Source organism: Cornus florida, unplaced genomic scaffold (genome assembly GCF_030987335.1).
Source record: "Cornus florida cultivar Cherokee Brave unplaced genomic scaffold, ASM3098733v1 CherokeeBrave_3.0.0_Hap2_Chr10, whole genome shotgun sequence".
NCBI lineage: Eukaryota > Viridiplantae > Streptophyta > Magnoliopsida > Cornales > Cornaceae > Cornus > Cornus florida.
The window spans coordinates 98958354-98983836 of record NW_026775580.1 but is presented as its reverse complement, the minus strand read 5'-3'; the positions used below and the strand labels follow the sequence as shown (position 1 = coordinate 98983836).

General features: G+C 34.8%; 1 long non-coding RNA gene and 1 pseudogene across 2 annotated transcripts; both read left to right on the top strand.

Moving 5' to 3' along the window:
* On the top strand, positions 1 to 3787 carry LOC132276268 (E3 ubiquitin-protein ligase AIRP2-like; annotated as a pseudogene).
* Positions 3788 to 8027: 4240 nt separating this feature from the next.
* LOC132276267 (uncharacterized) lies at positions 8028 to 11682 on the top strand. Of its 2 annotated transcripts, XR_009470858.1 has the most exons (4): positions 8028 to 8207; positions 10800 to 11059; positions 11185 to 11248; positions 11352 to 11682. It is a non-coding gene; the product is annotated as an uncharacterized LOC132276267 (long non-coding RNA). The 2 variants fall into 2 exon arrangements; XR_009470857.1 differs by having other exon boundaries at positions 11185 to 11682.
* Positions 11683 to 25483: the final 13801 nt, after the last annotated feature.

Below are 25483 nucleotides of genomic sequence, written 5' to 3'. Positions count from 1 at the left end.
GACGTTAAAACATTGGGGGAATTTTTTACTCTGTTTCGCGTACTGCAGTTGTAGATTCATCTTGTAAAAGGTCGTCTTCTTCAACCCAACAAATCGAAGCTTCTGCCAATTCAAAGAACGATCAACACTGTATATAGTCTCAAACACAAAACAATATTTCACATTCAGGTACGATTTTTAGTGTCATCTATGTCTCCCAGTCATTCCAAGTCGATTCTAGGGTTTCTTTTTATTTGTTTTAGGTTTATCATTTATTTTTTCCTTTTTGATATATATATATATATATATATATATATATATATGTGCACTCACACACAGCTATGCTGTATTGAATTAGATTTTATTCATAGAAAAATTATGATGCTGTACTAAACTGATTGGAATGCGGTTGGACAAATTTGAACGAGTTTGTGATTTTAGAGTGAGTGTGAATTGAACCCTTTTTTGTTTTTTCAGATCTGTATATTGTTGAATAAGGGATTGCAGCTGCATTTCGCAGTTAGCAAATAATTCTGGATTGGAATGTCGTATAATCATAATCAAGAGCAGGTCTTGGGAGGTTCTGGAGCTCAGGAAAATTAAGGTGAAGGGTTTTCGAATGGGTTTGTCTATGTGGATTCCTCCGTCGATACCTCCCGACCACTCTGTGCTGCTGGAAGTTCCAATGAAGAAGAAGTTTCAGTTTTTACAGTTCCAGCTGATGTAGCTGACATGCCTGATTCAGTAATTCAGGTATGCAACGAACAATAACTCAATTTGATTTTTAAAATAATGGGCAATTGTCATATCAATAGTAACCGAACTTGCGAGTGGCCAAATTTATCTAGTAGATCTTATTGAGTAACGGGTTTTTTGAAAAATTGCTAAGCCATTTGTGAAGCAGTACCAATATTCCAAATAGTTGCAGAATGTGGATTCATCTATTTTTCTTTTTTTTCCACTTCAATTATGTTTATTTTGTTTCTTACTTATGTTTCATTTAGTATTTTATACAATTTTTATTTCGTTAATATTGTTCCCTGGAAAAATCTCAAGCTCCATGTTATCTTGATGCTGAATAGTTCCTTAATTCTGATTTTGACACTATACATGTATCATGTTATTAAGTAATACCAACTGCAGGAGCCCAGTTCTCTGCAGGTGGAGCGTGTCAACCAGCGCGATGGGGTTTTGGTGACTAGGGCTGATTCGATACCAGAGGATGGAATTAGAGATGACATGTTTGTGGATTGCCCTGATGAGTTAGTTGGATATGATGGGAGAAATTCTGAAAACATAGTTAGAGTGTGTGTGTGTGTGTGTTTTGGAGAGAGAGAGAGATGGAAGTGATGTATTACCAGCTTCGGAGGTCTTCTTACCAGGACTCCCTAAGTTTTGGAGGCTGATATACAGCACGCGAATGCTTTGTGAGCTCTCTTTCACCTCAGTTTCTTCCTCTATATGGGTTTGATCAGTTCCTGTTTGCCTATTTTTTAATTCATCTGAATATGAATATAATTTATGCATGTATATATAATTACAAGTATACTCATATGTACTGCATATACATGTTATTTGACTATCTGGGGTTTTGATCATCAATCACCATCATCGCAATTATAGGGACTATTCAAATTGAGGAAATACAACCCCCTAATTGGGCTTCTGTGCTATGCTTTCTGTATATGGTGGTTTCTATTTTGAACTAAAATACCCATTTGGGATTTTCCTTTTTGTGCCTAGTTTGACAACATATCTCGGCTGTTTCAATCAATCTCTCGTGAGGATTTTCTTTATTTTAATTTTTCCGTTTGGGGAAAGACAAGCTTGGATTGGGATGAAGTTGTTCAGTCAATTTGGAGACTCAAAAGCAATTATGTGGTTTGATTACCTGTGTGCTTTATTAGCTAAATGTATCCTGTTTGTTTGTTTGTTTTTTTTTTTTTTTTTTCCTACAAATAATTAGATTGTTCTGACTGCCTAGCTCGTGGGAATTTTTGGTTTGAATGCACCTATACATGCTAAAAGTTGTAAAGCTAAGACCTGTACAGACCACACTCACTCTAGAATCGCATAATTTTTCCTGTTGTATATGTGCACTTGTTTTTTAAAGACATGTTAAGGGTGTTTTACTGATGAAACAGGAACAAAGATGGTGAAAAGGTGTAGCCATTTCTAATAGAAATTCAAAATTAAATTCAAAGTGCAGAACTTATCAGAGGCTTGTACTTTGGAGCAACGGAGTGCCCCTCGGCCCCCACCTTGATTAATTTTGAAATGTAGAGATATATGCTATCGTTGTAGTTTTATTTTGTTGAGTGTGATCAAATTGAAAATGCAATGATTGTAAATATTGCTTTGATTGGCTAGCGTAATTCTTATTCTTTTGATTTTTGATTTTTGGTTGCAGGGCTGTTGCAATTCCAAGAGCAAAGGGAGGTTCACACCTTCAAATGAAATTGGTTTACAATCACTTGGCGCCCCCCTTCTTGTTTTTGATCCAATGGATGGATTGCTCCTGTACATGTCTGTTCCCCAAATATTTAAACCTTTTCCACATACTTGTATATAAGGTTTGGTTCCACACTTTTCCCTGTCTATCCCTTTTTTATTATTATTATTATAAAATAAAATAAATATATAAAAATTGAACTTGAGTTCTATATGCTTCTTTAGAAGAACAATGGAAAAGGACACTCTTTCAATAAATGGCTTTTTTTTACTGATAACTTATTAGAATATTCCTTCACCAAATTAATTGTTAAAACTTAGAAATAATTGTTAAATAAAATTTGGGAATGTTTCCTTCTGAATTACCCTAAACCCTAATACCTTTACTGAGTAATGAAACCACATGTCCCTAAATTTAGTGACCTATATTCTGTTTACAGGTGTTCACTGATGGAAGACCAAACATATCTACAAATAGAAGGCAGGCAACTATTAGTGACTTCTATGGTTTGTGGATTATCTACTTATTAAATGATTTTGAGGGAAAAGTTCCGGTGTTATGCATGTACTTACGCGTTTGCTTTTACAAAAACCAAATTTGCAGCTGTTATATTGCCATCTCTTCGGCGGCTCCATGGGGACTTAGTTGCGATGTGAATGATGGGAATCCCGGCATGGAGATTATAAGCAAAATGAGACTGAAAAGAGATAATGAGTTTTCCAACATTGATTTGGAGAGAGAAGATGAATGTGGAATTTGCTTAGAACCTTGCACGAAAATGGTGTTGCCTAATTGCTGTCATGCAATGTGCATCAACTACTATCGTGATTGGTAGCCCTATGCCTCATATTTCTCTTTTTATCTTTACACTTATTCCATCCTGAATGCCTGATATTTGAAGAAGGGTTTTTATTCTTAATGCTCTTAAAACTCTTTCCAACTTACAGGAACACACGATCTGAGTCCTGTCCCTTTTGTCGTGGTAGCTTAAAAAGAGTGAAGTTGAGAGACTTATTGGTTACTTGTAGTGATGATGTGGTTGACACTAAAACCGTTTCCAAGGAGGACTTGCTGCGTTTCTATCTCTACATCAACAGCCTACCGAAAGAATCCCCAGATGCCATTTTCTTAATGTATTATGAGTACTTAATTTGATCCCAAGTAAATGAGAATAATGTTGTACAGATACAAAATGCTAACCTTCAAATGGAAATAAAGTCTGCGACCGTAAGTAAAATTCGCCAATTGTTCTGCAAAAATAATTGTTTCTGCATTCTATTCGTGAGAAGTTTATATATAAATTATCAGTGTAGGATGCCTTGATAATAAATATAAAATCCTCATTTTTGTAACTCGAGCTGTTATTTATGATGTTTGCTTGTCGAAAATGCATGAGAATGGTACAATGAGCTGAGTTATGGATTGATCGAATTGGACTCAGTTGTTAAATGAGCTCAACCCCAATTGTTTTGTTTGACAGAGGAGATTGGGCAGAACTTTAATCCAGAGACACAGATCCTTTATAGATGTTCTTTTCTTTTTTCTTTTTTCTTTTTAAAAGAACTTCTGGTATAAGCTGTTCACGGTTGTTTTTGGTGCATTACAACATTATTATTTCGAGTTAGCAACATCCTTGTTTGAAAATCAATAACCCTTATTTCAACTGAAACTTCTGGATAGGTGAAAATAGTTTGAGGGTATGATGAGCGCTGAATATTGCATATTCGAGCCCTCTAAATATATATATGTTAAGACTTTAAGTAATACTTTTATCCAGTTTTAGACTGATTTATATTTATTTCGTATTTGTAGGTACTTTCCTAAAGAAATGGTGAAAACCGAGACTTTAAGATGAAAAAACTAATATCGAAGCTTACAGAGTTGTTGCCGATCATCCTAAGCAAGCCAAGAGTTAAAATGGTGAAAATTGGAAGAATTCACGTGCCAAGGCTCGAGCCGCAGTTCCATGGCTCGAGCACAACAGAAAGAAGCAAGAAAATCGACGAAGGTAGAAAAGCTCGAGCCCTAATCTCAAAAGCTCGAGCCCAACCTCAGGGTGCTCGAACCTTTGCCTAAAATTATAAGGGTTGTTGATGTGAATGTACCAAATGGATAGGTGAAAGTAGTTTTCTCTTGATCCTTAGGATCAATGACCACCTGATTATAGCCAGAATATCTATCTAAGAAACAGTAATAACTCTGGCTAGCTAACCGCTATAGGATCTGATCAATGAATGGTAATGAAAAATGATCATTTCTAGTAGCAGAATTGAGTTTCCGATAATCAATACATACACAACATCCAGTGGTGGTACGCTGTGGACTAATTCTCCCTCAGAATTCTTAACTACTGTAATACCTGACTATTTAGGTACTACCTGAGTAGGACTCACCCACTTGCTATCTGAGATGGGATAGATTATTCCCGCATCTAACAACTTCACAACTTCCCTTATAACCACCTCCTTCATATTGGGATTCAATCTTCTTTGTAGTTCCCGAGATGTACGGGAATCCTTCTCCAAATGAATCTGATGCATGCAAATTGTGGGGCTAATTCCTTTTAAATTAGCCACACTCCACCCAATTGCCTCTTTATTTTGCCCAAGAAAGCATACTTGAGCTTATCCGGTAGTGGCTCAAGCTCAAGCTTAAGTGGAGATTGTAAGGAAAGAATAGGCGGAATACTAGAAAGTGGAGGTAAAGGCTCAAGTCTAGATTTCCATGGAGGAAAATATGTGATATGAGTGGAGTTGAGCAATGAATTCACTTTAGAAATTGAGGATTCAATATCAAAATCCTCATAATTGAAGTGGTTTAAACAAGCTTTTAAAGGATCATTGGATAAAATAGTTGGGAGTGATTCCTCAACCAACTCATCGATAACATCAAGGAAGAAGCATTCACTATCATCGTGCGGATGATGAATATCATTGAAGATGTTTAGTTTGACTTTCATATTCCCAAAAGATAAATCCATGGCTCCAGTCCTACAGTTAATGTAAGCATTTGTTGTGGCAAGGAAAGGACGCCTAAGAATAACTGGAATATACTTTTTGGAATCATGGACCGGTTCTGTATAAAAAACTAAGAAATTAACCGGAAAGTATAACTTGTACACTTTTATGAGTATATCTTTAGCAATACCTCTCAGTTGCTTGACATAACGGTCAACAAGCTGTAAAACAACCGACGTAGGTCTTAACTCTCCCAAACCTAGATTCTCATACACCGAGTAAGGAATAAGATTTACACTCGCTCCTAGATCAAGAAGTGCTCGCTCTATCACATTGTTTCCAATTATGCAAGAAATTTGAGAAGCACCAGGATCTTTATCCTTAGGAGGAATGTTGTATTGAAGAATATCACTTACTTGCTCGGTGAGACAAATTTTCTTAGAAACTTGGCTTTTTGATTTTCTCTTTTGAGTGCATAAGTCCTTTAGAAATTTAGAGTAGGTAGGAATTTGCTTTATAGCATCAAGAAAAGGAAGACTGATTTTGACCTATTTAAAGACCTCTATCATAACTTGAATTTTCTCCTATTACTTGCCAAAGTAGGAGGGTTCCTTGAGACGTTCAGAATAAGGCGCTCTTGGCTCATAAGCTGTCTTAAGATTCAAAGCAAATGAAGAAGTGATTTCGCCTTCAATTCTTTTGATATTTTGTGGAATAGGATTTGATGGAACATCCTTGGGATTTGAATTATGAATGATAGGATCAATGGGAATCCTAAACCTTTCTTTTTCTTCCTGACCTTTTTTAACTTGGTTATCAACCACTTTACCACTTCTCAATGTAGTAATAGCCTGTACTTGCTCATAATGAATACCTGAAGAATTGGTTTTATCAATCATGTAAGACTGCCCTTTCGGGTTGGCTATGTAACGACCCGAACCCAAGGGTCCGAATCACTAATCGGGTCTTTACCCGAACCCGAGGTCATCTAAGGCATTATTGTTCTTTCTTATGTCAATGCATAAAATATATACGTCATCCCAAGACTCATAGTACATCATATCACTAACATCACAAAAAACTCACAAATGCAGGTAGAATGACAGCGGCGTTTAAGTCCGTGGATACAAGTCATACGTCCATATTCCTCCGGTTTTTTGAAAATGTTAAGATAAAAGGGTGAGCTCAACAGCTCAGTAGGTAATGTCTAAAACACCGGTTTTGGACTCCCTTGAGCCAACAACCAAAGAACGTGAAAAAGATGTCGGGATCATACACGGAAAATTATTAAAGTCATAATCCACATCATTTAATTTAAAAGATTATCATCGCATAATCAGTTATAATCATAGGTGCCAAAATGCCATGAAATGCAATGCATTGCGTAACCGTCCCGAGCTTGGTCTCAAACTAACCCCAAATCCCCACCTATGCTAACTGATTTTACCGAGCTGGGATTGACACTCTTAGTGTCAACTTTTTCACGCCCTACACCGGGTTGCGCCCACTCTAGGTCACGTTAGCCACTAACGGACTTTACCAAGTTGGGATTGACACTCTTAGTGTCAACTTTTTCACACCCTATACCTAGACGCACCCACTCTAGGTCAAGTTAGCCCTGGGCTCGCGATATCTGATTCGTTTCTAAATCATTTTCTCACAATTCCCTTTCAATCATATTTCTTTACAAAGAAGCATGCTAAATAAATATTTTCAAATGATTGTCCCATCATAGGGCAAGTATCAGAAAGATGTGAAGAATTAGCACAGATTGAACATACTTCCTTTGGCAAAGAAGCATGCTAAATAGCAACAGAAACATAGCTAGATGATAAGACTTGGTCAAACCTACGATTCAACACTTCTATTTGAGTGGTTAACTCGCTAGACTTTTCAATCTTATGGATTCCAGGAGTAGACCTAGACCTAGAGGAAGAAGCGTGCTGCATTAAATTTTCATTTAAGGCCTCAAACAGTTCCAATCGTCAGCTACACTCTTATGAAGGAAAACTCCATTACTAGACGCATCAACCATGTTCCTATGTGAATCAGAAAGATCATCATAGAAAATTTGCACTGAGTGCCATTTAGTAATATCATGGGGTGGACACTTTCTTAGAAGATCGTTATACCTTTTCCCATGAATCATGGAGTTGTTCACCTGGGATTTAGGAGAATGTCATGATCTCTCTTTTCATTTGTGTGGTTTTACCCATAATATAATACTTTTTCAAGAATTTCTATTGCAACATGTCCTAAGTAGATATGGAATTAGGTGGTAGGGAATGCAACCAAGTTCTTGCTTTGTTCTCACAATTCCAAAAACATATCCAATTGCTTATAAAGATCCTCTGTTGCAAACCCATAGAATATAGGAAGCATTTGGATCATATCAGGCTTGACCTCAAAGTGAGTTGCATTCACTACGAGAAACATCATTTTCACCGGCGATTTTTATCCGTATGCCGTTGTTAGTATATTTTTTCAGGCCTTCAGAAAAAACTGCCGCTATTGCCGAAAATAATTAATTATATCCGGCGGGTATACAAAATGTGCCGGTAATAATTTAATTATAATTATTTTATTTATTACGGTATTATTTTTTCCTAAAAGCAGGTTTTGGGTAGCTTATTATTGCATATACTAACACATAAACGCTCTAATTTCTCTGCCTCCATTCTACTCCCTCACTGACCCACGACTTCACGACTTGGTGGTGCCCTTGGTGTGGCGCAGGGAGGATCACGGCGGCGGTGGTCGATTGGTGGCATATTGAAGATCTGAACAGTGGTGGTTGTTGAGTGGGGCTACTGTAACTTGTAAGAACTTTAAACCCTAATTTCCCCTTCTTCTCAAGAGCTCCACTTCTATCTCTCTTGTTTTCTCAATGAATGAATCAGCTTCTATTTTTGTTAATTTCTTAGGTAAAAATGAACAATTGCATATATATATTATGGGTCTTTCTTGTATGTTGTCCGGTATGGTTGTTGCTGATTTGTATGTTGTCCGGTATGGCTTCTGATTTTTGGAGGAACAAGGTTTTTATGTTGGTTTAGTTTAGTTGGGAGGCTTTCTTGGGTTCAACATGTTAAAAGCTACAAAAATATAAAAAACTATACAAGGCTTCCACATCTTTTTTTGATTTGTTTGTTTGGTTGCGGCATTTTCCAGCCCACTTTGCCTTTTTTCGATTGCCCCTTCTCTTCCTTCCTTTTTATTTTATATATATATATATATATATATAGATTCGCGTTTTAGGATATATACATATACTTTTTTGTCCAAAGGAATCTTTTGCCTTCATAATGTGTTTGTGTTATGTGTGTGTGTGTGGATGAGAGTAAATTTTTTGCTGGGAGCAAAATTATTGTATCATATAAATGCAAACCCACAGTTCACACATGCACTCTCATAACGGGCGGCTCAATGGATTTTGAGGCCTAAGAAAAAACACTATTGTGGCCTTTTGATATTTAACATATTTCTATGAAATTATATTGATTATTCTATACAAAAGCCATTCTTCTTATGTCTAGGTATACATAATCATTAATTAAATTTGTGTTAAAGTTTTTAAAAAATTACTTTTTATGCAATTTATTATATAATTACATTAATATCTCTATTTATATTTAAGTTCTTCTAACTTAAATGAACATTTTTAGTAGAGATGTTTATAAATGAAAAAATTGCAAAGTTAACTGTCATCCAAATGAAAACTCTAATGGTTAAAAAATTGGTTGTAAGATCAATATATCTAGTTCAATATATTGTGTTCTAACACTTGGGACACAACCTGTGGGATTGAACAATAATTAAGGAGAAAAAAATAGAGTAAATAACAGAATAAAAGAGAAGAGGTGAGAGGGGAAAAAAGAGAAGTGAGTGGATAATATAATAGGAAATATGGGGAATGAGAGGAAGAAAAAGTAAGGCAATAGAGGAAAAGTGATAAGTTTAGAAAAGATAAAAAAAAAATAGATATAATTTTAGGCCTTTAGTATACTAAATCCCCCTCTAGTTTTCAAGAGTTGCAAAATATCACCATCTACTTTTGTCGGGAGTAACAAACAACCTCAAAGAAAAAAAGAAAAGAAACCTACTCTATTTGATGAGATTGAAAAACGCAAAGTTTGAAGATCGTTTACTATTAGTAATCTGATTCCATTCCACGGTCTCCACTGAATCTGACATCACTTCAGTTCATATCCAAGATTACATATTTATCACAATCAAAACAGCAGTTTTAAAACTTTATCTTTAACACTGCCATTAATCTTCCCTCTCTCTTTCATGTGTCTTATAATTTTGCATTCTGAGTGAGGGCGACGATTGACGATCATAAATTCATTCAGGATTTATAATTCTTAATTTCTAGAGAAATACATTTGTGTTGTACAAAAAAAAAAAAAAAAAAATTGGAAAAAGAAAAAACAATATGTATGTTGTACAAGAAATGTCCTCTCTGTTTTTGTTCACTTATTATATTTTGTTTTCAAATATCTTTATTTTTCAACACAAACTCTATTGGAGTTTTTTAACAGAAGTATCATATATATGTTGAATCAGTATATATTTTTTTTTTTTGAGTTATGCGCTCAACTGGGACAATGAGTTATGCGCGGAAGGCTGAAAAGGTTAAGCGCGATTTTTTATGAAGTTAATCACTTGTGTCACACAATTTTATTATACATCCTTGTGATATAATTATAATAACATATATATATATATATATATATATATATATATATATATATATATATTAAAAAAAAAAAATAAAAAAATAAAAAATAAAAAAACAAATGAAGTTGGAATCAGGGAAGGCGCCAACTCGTGCTCAACTATTTTGCGCAACACATAAGAGAAAGAAGGATGGTAAAGCTAGGGATGAACATGCTGCCAAAATGATTATAAGTATTTTTTTTGGACCATCAATATATTCTTTCTTACTTAGTTTGATTGGGGCTCCGTTTGTTTCGACGTAAAATATTCTCTTTGGAAAATATTTTTCTTGTTCAGGTAAAATATTCTTTTATTTTTACTTTGTCGGTGTTTAAAAAAGGTCTATGTCGAGATTGAGATCGAGTCCAATTAGGTGAGGCATGTAAAATAACTTGCTGAAAATTGATAAATAAGTTATTTTTGTTAAATTTTAATAATTTATTTCTTCGTAAATATTTTACGACAACCAAAGACCAAAAAATAAAAAAATATATATTTTCTAATAAAATATTTTACGTCCAAACAAACGGAGCCTAAGTGTAAAATCTGAATACTAAAATTTATTATATTTGATGTTTTCTATCTTTTTGTGTTTCCTTGTGCATTCTATGTACATAATTAGAAGAGCTTATTGCAACTCAGCCTTCTAACCCAAATGAATCTTCACCCCACTATTTTTTATGCCCAAGTTAGGGGAGAAGAAAGAAGGGGTCGTGTTCGGATGTATGGCTTAGGACCTATATCGACTAGTCTTTAGAGGCCATTTCCTAGTAAAGCGGAGCTAATAAGGAGGACCTCACAAGTTGAGGAGGAGACTTGTGTTGCTTGTACAGAAATGAAGGAGATGGTGGAGAAGAAGCGTGCTGAATACGATGAAAAATATGAAGCTTTGAATGCAAAAATGACTATAATTTTACGTCATATGGAACATTAAAATTCTAATGTACAGGTAAATTTTCTTGTTATTGTACATTTGTAAGCATTTAACTATATTAATATTATAAGTCCCAGTTTATTTATAATAATTATATTCTATTATGAATGTGCATATTAAAATTTTATTCTACTGTGAAGGTACCTGGTTCCTCAAGTACACTTGGTGATTAAATTTATTTTTGGTCATGAAACTTCATCCACGGTAAGCACAATAGATTTTAATTATCATGTTATTTTAACCATACATGGTAATTGTCTCAATTATTTTTCCTTTGCTTGATGGCTTTTATTCAAAATGTATGTAGAGCAATTTGTAGCAAGACGAGAGATGAAATTGAAGCATTAATTGTCAAGACACTCACATAGCCTTACTCTATTTCTCAATGAAATGTTGATTTTTTACTTTGAATGATTTCCTTTTGAAGCTTTAGTAGATTTGGTGTTTCCTTTTGAAGCATTATTAGCGCTTAACATTTTGAAACAAAACTTATATGTTATGGGATGTTATTGAATTTTAATACAACTTTTTTCTATGTTACATCTCAAATTTAAGTTGTTGGATGTGTTGTGATTGGTAAATTATCTTTGATTTCATTGAACATGGAACAAAATAAAATATTTGCTAACATGTAAACTAACTAGGAATTAATATTTTTTTTTTTATAAAATTAGTAAATTACCGACGGTTTAAGCTGCCACTAAAAGTAAACAAATTCTACATTATCGACAATTTAAACCGCAGTTAAAGATAAAAAAAATTCTACATTACCGGCAGTTTAAACCGCTGCTAAAGATTAAAAAATTCTACATTATTGGTGGTTGAAGTGCCGGAGTATATCATTATTCATTGGCGGTTTTATGTCCGTCGGTAATTAAGTCGAACTTGGCTGTTACTTAAAAAACGCTGATAAAACCTAACGGCAGTGGCTATACCGGCGGTTAGTGCTAAACGCCGGTAAAAGAATTACCGGGGTTTTAGGTGCCCTATAAAGTTTGGGAATTGAAAACACGGAGGGGATATATATGAAGTAGGAATAAAGTAATCCTTCATTTGTGGTTGTGGTGGAGAAACAGGTGCTTGTGGCACATGTTCTCCATTTGGTGCTATATTATCATCAGCCATGTTATTTGTAGATGAATTTCTTAACAAATTCGAATTCTTTTTGAGTCTTCTAATTTGATTAAGAGTCTTCTCTATTTCAGGGTCATAAACAATTATTGGTTCTGATAAAGAATGACGACCTAACATGCACTAAATCCAATTGCACTAGCCGTAACTAAAATAAAATTTTCAAGTAAAGAAAACAGTAAAAACTCACAAAAGGTCTTGAAACCGAAGCTTCTTTTCCTTAGGCATCTTTGTCCTCGCTGTTAGATTCCTGCACTTGAAAAGAAAAAGAAATAAGGTGAGATATCAAAAAGTCTCAAGACTTATAAACCAAAACAAACTAATTTAAAATAAAAATAAACACAAATCTCCCTGGCAACAGCGCCAAAAATTGATGTGTGTCAAAATATACCACTCGCATTAGTACGAATCCTTGTAGAATAGGACTCTATTGAGGGTGTCAATCCCACAGAGAGATGAGTGTTTATTGTTTTATTTTCAATTAATCCAAGTTTGATTAAGAGATAAAAGATGTTTTGATTGGTTGTTTGTCACGAACATAAAAATAAAATTAAACTTAATTAAAGTAAAAAGATCAGAGAGAGAGATTCTTAGGGCTTGACTTTACCATGAACTTCGTATTATGGTCAACCGTTCAACTTTGGAATTTTAACAATTTATATATCATATAAATTAAACTTAATAACATTCACCTACCTACTTATAAATTAAAGAAAGATATTTCATGAACTTCAACTAACTATAACCTATCTGCGGTTAGCATGAACTATCCACCTACCTACTTCTAACTAATTTTGCAGTATAGTTCACCTTTTTTAAGCATAGTCTATGAAAATATTCATTCATGAAAACCATTGGAACACCATTGCATGATCTCCATTATTAATGTCGAGAAGCCCTTATGCTGCCATCTCGTCCATTAATAATGGGTTGAGAATAATTTAAGAACAATTATATCTAAGACAATATAATAATTACTTAAAAACTATTATTTCATTAAAATACCAATTGATTGACTCAGTTGCTCATAATTATGCAATTAAAATATATAAATCATTAAATTTCCAAAGTTAGAACAATCAAACCATAGTACTTAGATCGGGTTATATTAATGCCCTAAGAGAGGAATTAGTTACTCATGACGACACAAGATATTATCTGTATTGTTGTGATCTTCATCATCACGGATTGCGCTTTTCTTCTTAGGATTTTCACCTTCTAGCACTACAGAAACCTTAAAAGTCGTCACCACAATAAGAGAGAATCCAAAATGAATCGAGGGAGTTTTTTTGTGGCCTTGTGCCTTCTTTTATAGAAGAATTAATTTCTATTAAGGTTTGACGGGCTTTTAGGTTTTCTAGAGTAATTTGGGCACATCTAAGATGAAAGATGATATAACTAAGACAAATCCCGCATCTGAAAAGTCTGATTTAATAGCAAGGATTCAAGCCTAGAAGCTTAGGCTCGAGCTTTTTGGAACAAGGGTTAAGCTTTCAGGTAGAGGGTTTAAGCCCTAATTTCTATATCTAGCCAAATTTCTTCAAATCTTTTCCGAAGCGTCTTTTTCATCAACACTTAGAATATTTTTGAATTTCTTCTTTAACGGTGCTCGATCCTTCCTTCATGGTGCTCGAGCCCTAAGTCTTGGGCTCGAGCTCTTTGGTTGTGGGCTCGAGCTCTTTGGAAAGGTGCTCGATCCCTTGAGTCCTGGCACGAGGTCCTGGAAGCTTGGTTTTTCTGAAACAACTATTCATATTCCAACACCTAATGTGCTTGAGCTCTTAGGTAAAGGCTTGAGCACCCTAAGGTTGGGCTCAAGCTCTTAAGACTAGGGCTTGAACTTTTCTGCCTTAGTGGATTTTTTTGCTTCTTTTTGTTGTACTCGAGCCATGGTATTAAAGCTCGAGCCTTAGTACTTGAATTCTTCCAATTTTCACCATTTTAACTATCGGCTTGTTTCGGATGATCGGCAACGACTCTGTAAGTTTCGATATCAGTCTTTTCTTTTTAAAGTCCCAGTTTTAACCGTTTCTTTGGGAAAGTACCTACAAACATGAAATAAACATAAATCGGTCTAAAACTGAATTAAAGTATCACTTAAGGTCTTAACATATGTATATTTAGGGGCTCGAATATTCAATATTCAGTGTTCATCAGCCGGATTAGGGGTTGGGTTGGTGTAATTGCCTGGTGGGTCAATCTTAAGATCATTGTCACAATCATCCGGACCAGTATAGGAGCTCGTCTGCCCTTCAGGGGGAAACGGTCTGTGAAACTATCCCTGTACCCTTCAACGTACCTAAGAGCACTAGCCCGGGAGAAACGGGCGTGCAAGGCCTTCATCCCACCTTCAATCCTTTTTATTACTCCCAATAGGGCCATACGGTCATCTGAGGATTTCTTCTTAAGGGCTGACCACTCTGCCCGCTCGGTCTCTAAGGCACTCTGTAGTTCACCCTTCTCTTTCTGCAGAGCATCTCTCTCATTCTCCAGAGCAATCAATTGGAGCTCCAACTGCGTGTTTTTGGTGCTGACCTTCCTCATTTCACCGTTCACAGCTTTAATCCCAGCAGAGAAGTTACTTACCTTCTTATCAGCCATTTTAAGGTGCCTGTGCTTGGTGATTATCCTGAACAGGGTCTAAATGCAAACACATGAAAACTATTATGGCCAATGTGACCCTAACAAGGTTACAACAATTAAAGGGAAGAAGAAGGAGCCCTCAGTGGGTCAAGCGGCAAGTTACCTCCATAGCAGAAATGGGGAATCAATTGTATATCTCCCTGCAGGTCATCTCCCTTTGGACCTTTACGTCCTGTGGAGTCCACATATTTTTGTAATATGCAAGAGCGGTCGGATCGTCCTTTGTGATACCCCTCGATTCTAGAGTCACGGGTAATCAAGTCCTAGTACAGAACCAAAAGATATTAAACAATTAATATTTAAACAAGCATTAAGTACAAAATAAATTAAGAATAAATAAATAAGCGAAAAATGAAACTAAATAATAACTCCTTAAATAAATAATTAAATAATCCTCCAAATGACAATATCCAAAATCCCTGATACCACTACAACTCGGGAATCCATAATGTGGACACCTAACCATAAATAACTGAAATTAAATAATAAAATAAAAATGAAATCCAAACTAAAACATAAGGAAAACTCCTACGTCAAATCGGAAGAGTGAATAGATAATCTCTGCTCGACACGAACCACCTCTATGGCTGGATCTGACGAATACCTGAAAAATAATAGTGGGTCAGACCCATGAACAAGTTCTAATCTACTATATAAAAAACAGAGACCCGATACACGTATACATCCTAGTCAATCCAACAGTATCTATATAGTCCGTATATATATATATATATACACACTAAAGGAACCTCACTAGACTATAGGATTGTCTCAACCTGGCACACATATAGTGAGCATAAGTGCCTAGACCTACCAGGGTACACAACTACACTATATCTAGCTACACATCCCTGGCAATATACGCGCCCTAATCATTGATCCTGAAACTCAAGCTCATATCAAGGCACATAATTATATATATATAATCTAGTAACCATCCTATCCAGTATAAAGTAATCCTCTACAAATAATCCTTTATAAGTCATTCAACTTGTTCAGTTGACCTGACTTGAATATAAAGAGGACTTAACATTTTGGTTAATCCATTCCCTTATACAAAATAGGTAGGACTTAACTGATAAGTTAATCCGTCCCTAAAATGCCACCATCCCATACTGGTGCATTACATCACACAATTCACAATTAATGAAAATAAATATTATATTACATCAATTTAAGTCCAGAGATGGGCATAATATAAATCAGACATATGTTAAGTCCAGAGATGGGCATAATATAAATCAGACATATGTGATCACATTATACTAACAGTATATGACTAAATCATATATACACCATATTAAATTGCTAAATTAAGTTTAAGCAATTATACTCTACATTAACATCATGCAACTCCATTTAAAATTTCATATTGTTCAATACCTTAGCATATTAATTATAATCATACATTCTATAACCTTTATGAATTTATTTTAACAATTTAAAATAATTAAAACAAATCCAAACAACTATTAATATGAACAATATAAAGAACAGTAAGAATCCCCAAATCCTATGACATATCGGTCGACTGAACCTTTCTTTCAGTCGGCTGAAACCCCTTCTTCTGTCGACCGAAACCCCTTCTTCGGTCGGCCACAACACTGTTCATTGTCTTCTTCTGCGGGTTCTTCTTCAAACCTCCATTATTGGAGATTCAAAGTTCTGATTCTTCTTCCCAAAATGTCCCAATACCTAATATACATCATATGAACATATTTTAAACAATCCAGAACATAAATCATGCATCAATTTATCAAATCATAAAAAAATATACAAACCCATTACATACATATTTACATTGTAACTTCAGTCTTTAAACATGTAAAAAGTTTGTTTTAATCCAATTAATTCTCCTGAAATTGATCTAAGTCTGTATAGAATACATGTCAAAGAGGAAAAAAAGAAATAGAACTTGCCTTTGAATTTTTAGATTTAAAACCCCAAATCTACTTCTTCCTTTCTTCTCTAAATCTGGCGACCCCTTTGGTTGCCTTGGTGACCTTCTGCTGCTCCTAGTATAGCCTAAGAATAGTCCCTTAGATCCCTCATTGGTTCAGCTCCTCTTTCTTGTCAAACCTTCTCTTTCTTCCCTCTCAAACCCTCTATTTTTCTACCTCCCTTAGTGTTTACGTGAATAGGTTTTCCACCCTTTCACTGACATACAACTTATATATATATATATATACTAATATCTTATAATCTTTTTCCCTTCCTAATTCTAATTACTTTAAATAAATTAAATGAAAAAGAAAAATAAATATACTATATATACATATATACCTAAATCTGATAATACGTAATTTAGTTTAAACAATATTATATTATATACATATATAATTATATACATATATGAATCCAGTGACTATTAGTATTGAATTAAATTAAATACCCCTAATAAATACATAATTAACACAACATTTAAATATACCATTAATACAACCATTAAACACTTAATTAATACAACATTTAAACATACCATTAAACACTTAATTAATACAACATTTAAACATACAACTTATAAACCATAAAATCAATACAACAATTAATTCAAATAAAAACATATAAACAAATAGCCACGAAATTAAATAATCATAAAATCAATACAACAATTAATTCAAATAAAAACACATAAACAAATAGACATGAAATTAAATAATCAAAGAATTCAATTAAATTGCGATAAAATAATTAAATAAATACCGAGACTATCATTTTAAAATTATGAGTATTACATCCTTGAACATTGTGTCGATGGGGGCAACAACCGATCTGTCCGCTCGAACGAACCTGGGAGCCCATGGTATCACTGCCACTAGGGGAGTTAGAGTCCCCTCTGCTCCCTCGTTTCCACCGCCAGAAGCAAGCACCTCTTATTGTGGATTGGGCTTGGTCACCTCAAAAATTCGAATCCTTTGTGATAAGGGACGTCATCCATATCAGACCCAAACCCCCCTCTGATTGAGGTCTCTTCTCACTCGCCTTCTCCGAGGCAGACTCTCGGATAGGTGAAGAGTTCTCGGAGATATAAATAGCAGCAGGGATAGCCCTAGGAGGATCCCTTTTTCCTTCCGAACGAAGGGATCTGTATCTCATCCATGTAAACCCCCATAAATGATATATTGTGAAGGGCCTCTGCTGTAAGTAGCTCGGAGGATGAAGGGATGTTGTTCCACACTTTCTCTTTCAAATTGTCAAGTCTGGCCCTGCAAACACTGTAACTCAACTCTTCATAAGAGATGCCCAGGGAATGGCAAAGGAAAGAACAAAAGCGTGGGATGCAAATTTCATAAGGGCACTCGCTCTTGTGCTTTTTATATTTAACATATAGGGGGATAGAACATTCCCCAAAGGCGATCGGGATGGGAAAATCCCTAGAAGATGGATTTTGTCAGGCTCTCTAACCCCAATTAGATCACACTTCCAACCCTTCTCAGAATCAGGTTTGTCCGTATATATGGACCGTTTGGCAATAGGGAAGATATAATAGTACTTGTTGTTCTGCCTAATCTTACTAACCTTGTAATAGAGAAACAGATCCAGAATGTAGAGTTCCAGATCTCTGTCATTGTTCAAGACCAGAAGGATTGACAAGATCCTAAAAAAATTAGGGTTCATTTAGAGAGGGGAAGTCTTAATTTGTTAAAGACATAACAGAAAACAAGATGCAGAGGGAACCTAATTATGTTTAAATGAAGGGGGGAGAGGAGAATCTGCCCTTGAAGAAGACCTTCACCGGTCCTCACGTTTACATTCCCGAGGCAATGTCTAATAAAAACGTTCCCGGGATCTCACACTTCAAACAGAGGGATTCTAAGTCATTGGTCATTACGACGAGAGAGGAACCCTCAAGTCTAAACAAAAAAATAGAAGAAAGAATAGAGCTTTCTAGGAAATAACAGGAGATTAGAACTAACCTTAAGGAATGGATTCGACGAGATCACCGCAGAGAATTGGAGACAAGAAACCTTAGAACTAACCTAGTTGCCGGAGAAGAATGGGTAATGAAATATTTATGAGAGAGTTGAAGAAGACAGAAGAAAAGGACTGAGGGCACAAACCCAGAGTCTTTAAAGAAAGCAATTTTGTTGACCGAGGCGTCAGGGAAATGATGAGGCTTCAATTTTCAAAGCATTGATCTTTGCGCTGACCGTCCTTTTCCCCACGTTAGCACATCGAGCCGTCACATCGTGATTACATCCCCTCGTTAATCTTGCCCTAATTCATTAAGGAGATATTATGGGGCAAGTAAGGGTACCGAAAATGAACTGAACCATATATGGCCCAATCCATTAGGCCCAGAGCTTGAAAGGAACATCAATCCAACCACAAGACGACCTAATGCTCATTTAAACCACCAACAACCTAACCTCTTGGTAATGATGAGAGAGTCTTCCTTTCCTGACAGTCCAAGCAAAAGGCTCATTGAAGATTGACCCAGCTCAGAGGGTTTTGAGAAAGGTTCCTAGGGCCAATATACGCTTCTATAAATAGAAGCTAGAGAGAGAAAAGTAAGTAGATATCGTGTGAAGTGTATGAAATTTCTTTCTGAAAATAGAGAGCATTTTTGTGACCCATCAGACTCCATGTTGTTCAATTATTATGTCTTTGTTGGAGGTTTAAACAAGTTTGGATTGATCTGAAATTTGGTGGTTATCTCTGTTCACTCTTCCTTCCCTCCCCCAAATGATTATGCTTCTTGAGTCATTTGCTCCCTTCGCTACATAGAAGTCTAGAATTACTAGCAAGCATTATACTGAAGCTCTTAATATTAGTACATATAACAGTAATACATAAAATAGTCTTGATTTCCATATCATTGACATACATGCTTGGCTATGCTAATTTTGAAATTTTTTGATATATGGTAGTTATTACCACTAGAATTTTAAAATTTTTATATCTCAGTATTTATTTTAAAAATTTTATTAATACTGAGATATCTCAGTATTTTATATCTCAGTATTAACAACTACTGAGAAATTTTAAAAATTTTATTAATACTCAGATATCTCAATATTTTATATCTCGGTATTAATAAATACTGAGATATTTTAAAATTTTATATCTTTTCTTAATAAATATATCTCAGTATTAATACTGATATATCTAAATATTTTATATTTCAGTATTAATAAAAAAAAATTAAAATTTTAGTGATAATAACTACCATATATCTCAGTATTAATAAAAATTTGAAGTTTATAATGGAAGTTTTTGAACACCGGGTAAAGGGACCTGACTAGAAATGTACCCCTTCTTTTTCATAAGTGGGAATACAAAAGTCAGATATCTTGACCATATGAGGTTTCGTCAATATCCCTGAATGGTCGATAAAATATCGATAACTATTATTATTATTATGATTATTATTATTATTTATTTTTGCAATTTAAATCAACTGAGTAAGCAGAGAAGGTAGCGCAGTTCAATCAACCAGTGCTAGAAGTCTCTTCTGATTCCGAATTTTCTCTTCTAGCTAGTTTTATGAAGCATACAATTAGCAGACGATATCGGCTCACAAAGGTCAGTTCAACACTACTTAAAATCTCATGCATGGGATATATATAATAAAATATAATATACGCCACCAAAAACAGACATAATCGCCGGCCGGCTATATTGCAGAATCTGGGCCGGGTTGGTTGCACGTCAATCTCCGTATATATGTATATATATCTTGGTTAAGTATTTCCCTGTGTCTAGTAAACAGTACTTGCAAGCTTAGCCCACCCTTGTCTGTCTTCACATTTTTTTGTAATTTTGAGTTTGTTTTCAAAACTGAAAATTGGTTCACCCGTGGAAATATCTGCATTTCATAGACATACCACCTTAATTATTTTAATAAATTAATTCGGATAGGATTTATTTATGTTGGCCTAGTTGGGCGATCCGTGATGAAAGTATCAGAAACCATTTTTTTATTTTTTATGAGTACGAACATTTATAACTTCTGAAATTCTTGAAAGTCACTCCACTTAAGGGCATAATTTTGTTTGTTTGTTTTAATTTCTTTATTTCCCCTCTTTTTCTTCTGCCCAAGCCTAAAAAAATGGCTCAAATCGTCCAATCTTAACTAATTACGTTACACTTGATCCTTAAACCAACCTTGTGATGAAGCACGTTAACTTTAATATTTGAAATTTTTTTTTTTATAAGTATATATATATTGATGATATTTAATATTTGGAATAATACTCGGGTCCAATTCAGATTGGATGAACTTCATCCAATCTGAATATAAAATAAATGTTCAAAAGCAAAAGTTAGAATTTAAAACACATGTTCAAAAGCAAAAGTTAGACAATGCCCAATTTACTTTTATTTGATCTTTGTAATTTGATAAAATATTAATACATCTGTAGGTACAAAAAAGTCCCATTGTATTTTCTCCCCTCCTATTTGTATATATCCTCCAATTCCTGTCCTAATTTTCTTTCTTGTCTTCCACGTATTGGGCCTCATGGGTCCATCTCGATTTGGACTTGTCTCCTTACATTGCTGGTATGGATTGGGAGAGCTATTCTCTGTGCTCCTTCTACTCCTCGGGCCGAACAGTGCGTTGGGCTCACCATTGGGCTTGGATGGGCCTACTCTTCTTGGACTCGAATGTATCTGACCCTTCAACATGTTTAATCCAAGTTACATTTCCACGGTACTCATGTCAATTTGGTCCCATTGTGCATAAAAATTAGCCTTGGCCCCATGACCCGAACTAATCTCTCTTTTTGTTGGGCTCCCATGACCCGAATTAAAGACTTGGCCCATTTGTTCATGCTAGTTTATAGTTTTCTTAATGTTTCTATTTTTAAAAATTAAGTGCATTTTTCACATAAAAAATAATGTTAAAATGGTCTTATTGTGCAAAAACATCATCTTAAAATACATTATATAAATTTATAGGAACCAATTAAAGATGATTTAAAAATAAAAAAATAAAAAATAAAGATGACAATTTAATTTGATTAATTAAGCCAACAGAGGAAAGCTTAATTAATCAAAATTTTATTGTATAGATCTCTTTCAAAATAATAGTTATGTGCTTTTTGCTCTTGTTGATCGTCATCCCAGTTGTCGGGTGGATTGCTTTTTGCATATGATGCATTCTTTTAGCAATGGTCTCATGGAAGATTTATGGAAAGCACTATCAGTTGTTTAAAGACGCAACTCTCTGTATCAAAAAGATATTTAATAAACCAATGAATGGCAAAACGTCCGACCTACAATTTGAACCTCCGGTGTAGAGAAGTATGTATCTAGATAGTAGGCGCACTCACCAAAATTGCCATTTATTTGGGAAATCAGTATTATTTGTTTGATTTTAAGCTGAATAATTGTAGTGCATTGTTGTATTTTATTTTTAATTCAGTTATCGTAATATATATAAATTTGGTTTTACTAAATCCAATTTTCCGGTTAGACTCATCAGCAATTAGCATAAAAGGATTTTGTCAGTTGAGCAATATTAACACATTGTCTGGGATTAGTCGAGGTGCGCGCAAATTGACCCGAACACCCATAATCACCAAAAAATATATATATATTAACAAATTGTTACATTTTTTCGGTATCAAATTGTTACTTTATTCTATTCAATTCAAATAAATATGGGTCTATTTGAAACATAGTTGACTTGAAAGATATCTAATGTAAATAATACTTTGGTTAGTATTTTAGTCAAACGCATGGACATAAATATTATTTTTCTAATCATATTAGGGCACAGGACAGGGCTGAGCCATTGTCTGCCTAGAGGGCACATGCCTTTGGTTTTTTGATAATTTTATTTGTATATTTATAAATAAATAAAATTCTATACAATACCTCCTAAAATTTTAATTTCTAAAATTATTTTTTAAAGTTTTCTTTCTTTTCTCTTTTGCTCTTAAATTTTTTTTTGATAAAAAAAAAAAAAAAAAAAAAAAAAAAAAAAAAAAGAAGTTGAATTTTACTTCTTCAATCAAAGTCTATTTTTTTTCCTTTCAAAGTTCTCATTTTTATTTTCTTTTTTTTTTCTTCCTGTTTTGTTTTCCCACTTAAGTTTCTTCTTTGACTTACTAATGCTGTATATAGTATGTAATTTTTTTTTTTTCTCTTGTTCTTATTTAAATTTATTACCATAATTTATGAAGTTAATATATGTAATTTTCATGCATCGCTTTCAAAATACAAAAGACCTACAATTATATTTAATGAAAATATTAATTAATAAATAATATTTAGTTCTTATATTTGTCAAGTACTTATATTTTTTATAGTAATTATTTTAGCATCTCGTTTTGCCATGTTTTTTTTTTTTCTCCACAATCAATATTTGTTTGTTTGCCCCTGCATAAGGAGGGAAGGAGGTTGTGTGGAGTTTCTCGTGACAATCATAGCAACATTGCTCTATTTTAAAGGTATACAAACATTATTATGAAAACAATCGAATATGGATACACCCGTTCGTATAATTGGACGGTCTATCAATTCGATTACTGGGTAATGACCAGAGTGTCGCAACTTCAAGATGTTGACAATTTGGAATAATAGCGTTGTGCTATACTAGAAAGTGCAATTGCAACTGTTAGGGATAATTAACTCTCTCCAACCCACTCAACGGTCAGCTATTTCCCCCTTCATCACACACAGTGAAAGTATCATCACATTACATCAACACAAGCATATATGGAGATAACAATCACACACATACACACATAACACAATATTTTACATGGTTCACCCAACTCTAGGACTACGTCCATGGGAGAGAGAGATTTCACTATTATTAATCAAGGAAGAGAATATACAACCACATGTCAAAACTCCACCCACTCACTTATCATCTCTTATGAGGCTACATGTATACACTCGGGAATTACATATATTCACTTCTCTTCTCTTCTCTTCTCACAACACTTACCCTTAAACCTCTTATATCTTTTCTCTCATTTCTCTCTCTAAACCTCCCACACCTATCTCTATTTATAGAGTCTTCAAACCCAATTTAGTGTTGGACAAGTATTCCCCAAATTGCCTACAAAGAATTACCATAATGATCAAAACTCTAAAATAAAAACATAATGAGATACAATTTCCTCTACAAATTTCAACCTTCTAAAACCAAAAAAGAAACTAATTTTCTGCACACAAATTTTAAGCCACAAACCCAACAATCTCCACCTTGGCTCAAAATTCTATCTTCACGTGCTTCTCCATAGCTCCACCTCGAACAAGGATCTCTTCATACCTCCACCTCAACTGAAGATTTCTCCATCTCAACTGAACATTTCTCCACCTCAAATAAAGTAATATGATAAATTTGAGAAACACTCTAACAATCTCCACCTTTTATCAAATTTCATCATTCTTCTTTCTCTATCTTTTCTATCCATCTCACTAGTGTTCAATTGTTCATGCATGGCAACCCACCAATCTTCAAACTCATCTTCATCAATTGTTTTTCTGGATCAAAGCAATAAACCTCTCCTCTTCACTCTTCATCTTCCACTTTGTTCTTTATCGGGCTTAGAGCAAACCCTTTCATTCTTTACACCCCTTGCCCTATCTTGAGAACTAGCGCTCACTCTTGGCTTGTCCCTAAAACTTGTTCCTCGTGGGCTTCATATCTATCACCTTTACCGCATCTTGAAAATGAGCTTCGGTTAGCTTGTTCCAAAACTTGTTCCAAAACTTGTTCTTCATGGGCTTCACACCATCAACATACCTTATGTCATCATCAACTCTTGATTGAATCTCTATAGCACCTCACGATCATCTTCTGCTCTGATAAACTTCGCACCAATCTTCTTCTACTGATCTTCAGGACCTAGGGCTGCAAATGAACCGAGCTGTTCATGAACAGCTCGAGCTCAGCTCGTTAGAAGCTCGGCTCGGGCTCGTTCATTTAATAAACGAGCCAACCTTGAGCAACCTTGAGCTCGGCTAGTTAGGCTCGTGAACAAGCTCGTTAAGAAAGCCCATTTGTATTACAATTTTACATTTAAAAGGTTTGGTCCATATGAATATAAGTTTTGGCCCAATTCACATAATGGCCCAAAGAATTATAAGACTTTAGCCCATATTCAAATAAAACTACATCTAAGTCATTAAATATTGGTTCATCTTCTCAGCCGTTGATTTGCTTTAAGTTAAAAGATAAGTATAACCCTAAAAATAAGAAGTCTCCAGCAACAACGGCATGGGATCTTCAGACACTCCCACAAACAACGGCAGCACCATCATTCTCTCTCCTTCAAATGGATCTCAATGTCTCTCTCAAACGCACCTTTAAGTTCAGGTAGTGGAATATATCTCTAGATCGAGTCCCTAAACTCTTGTAAGGTTTGATTTAGATCTTGAAATTTTATTTGTATTTCTTCTTTTTCTTCTCTGTTGGAGGTGGAGACTTCTTCTTCTTCTTTGTCGTTTCTGTTGGAGGTGCAAATCAGATTTCATGGAAGAGACCATCTCCAATCAGATTACATGAAAGAAATGTGATGTTTCTTGGATTGTGATTGTGGGTATGTAACCGAGCCAAGCCCGAGCTTTTTGCAATTCTACCGAGCCCGAGCTCGAGCTCGGGTAGCCCAAGCTCGCCCGAACACGAGCCGAGCCCGAACACTTCCCTGGAGATGACGAGCCGAGCCCAAACAACCCAAAGTTCAGCTCGACTCGGCTCATTTG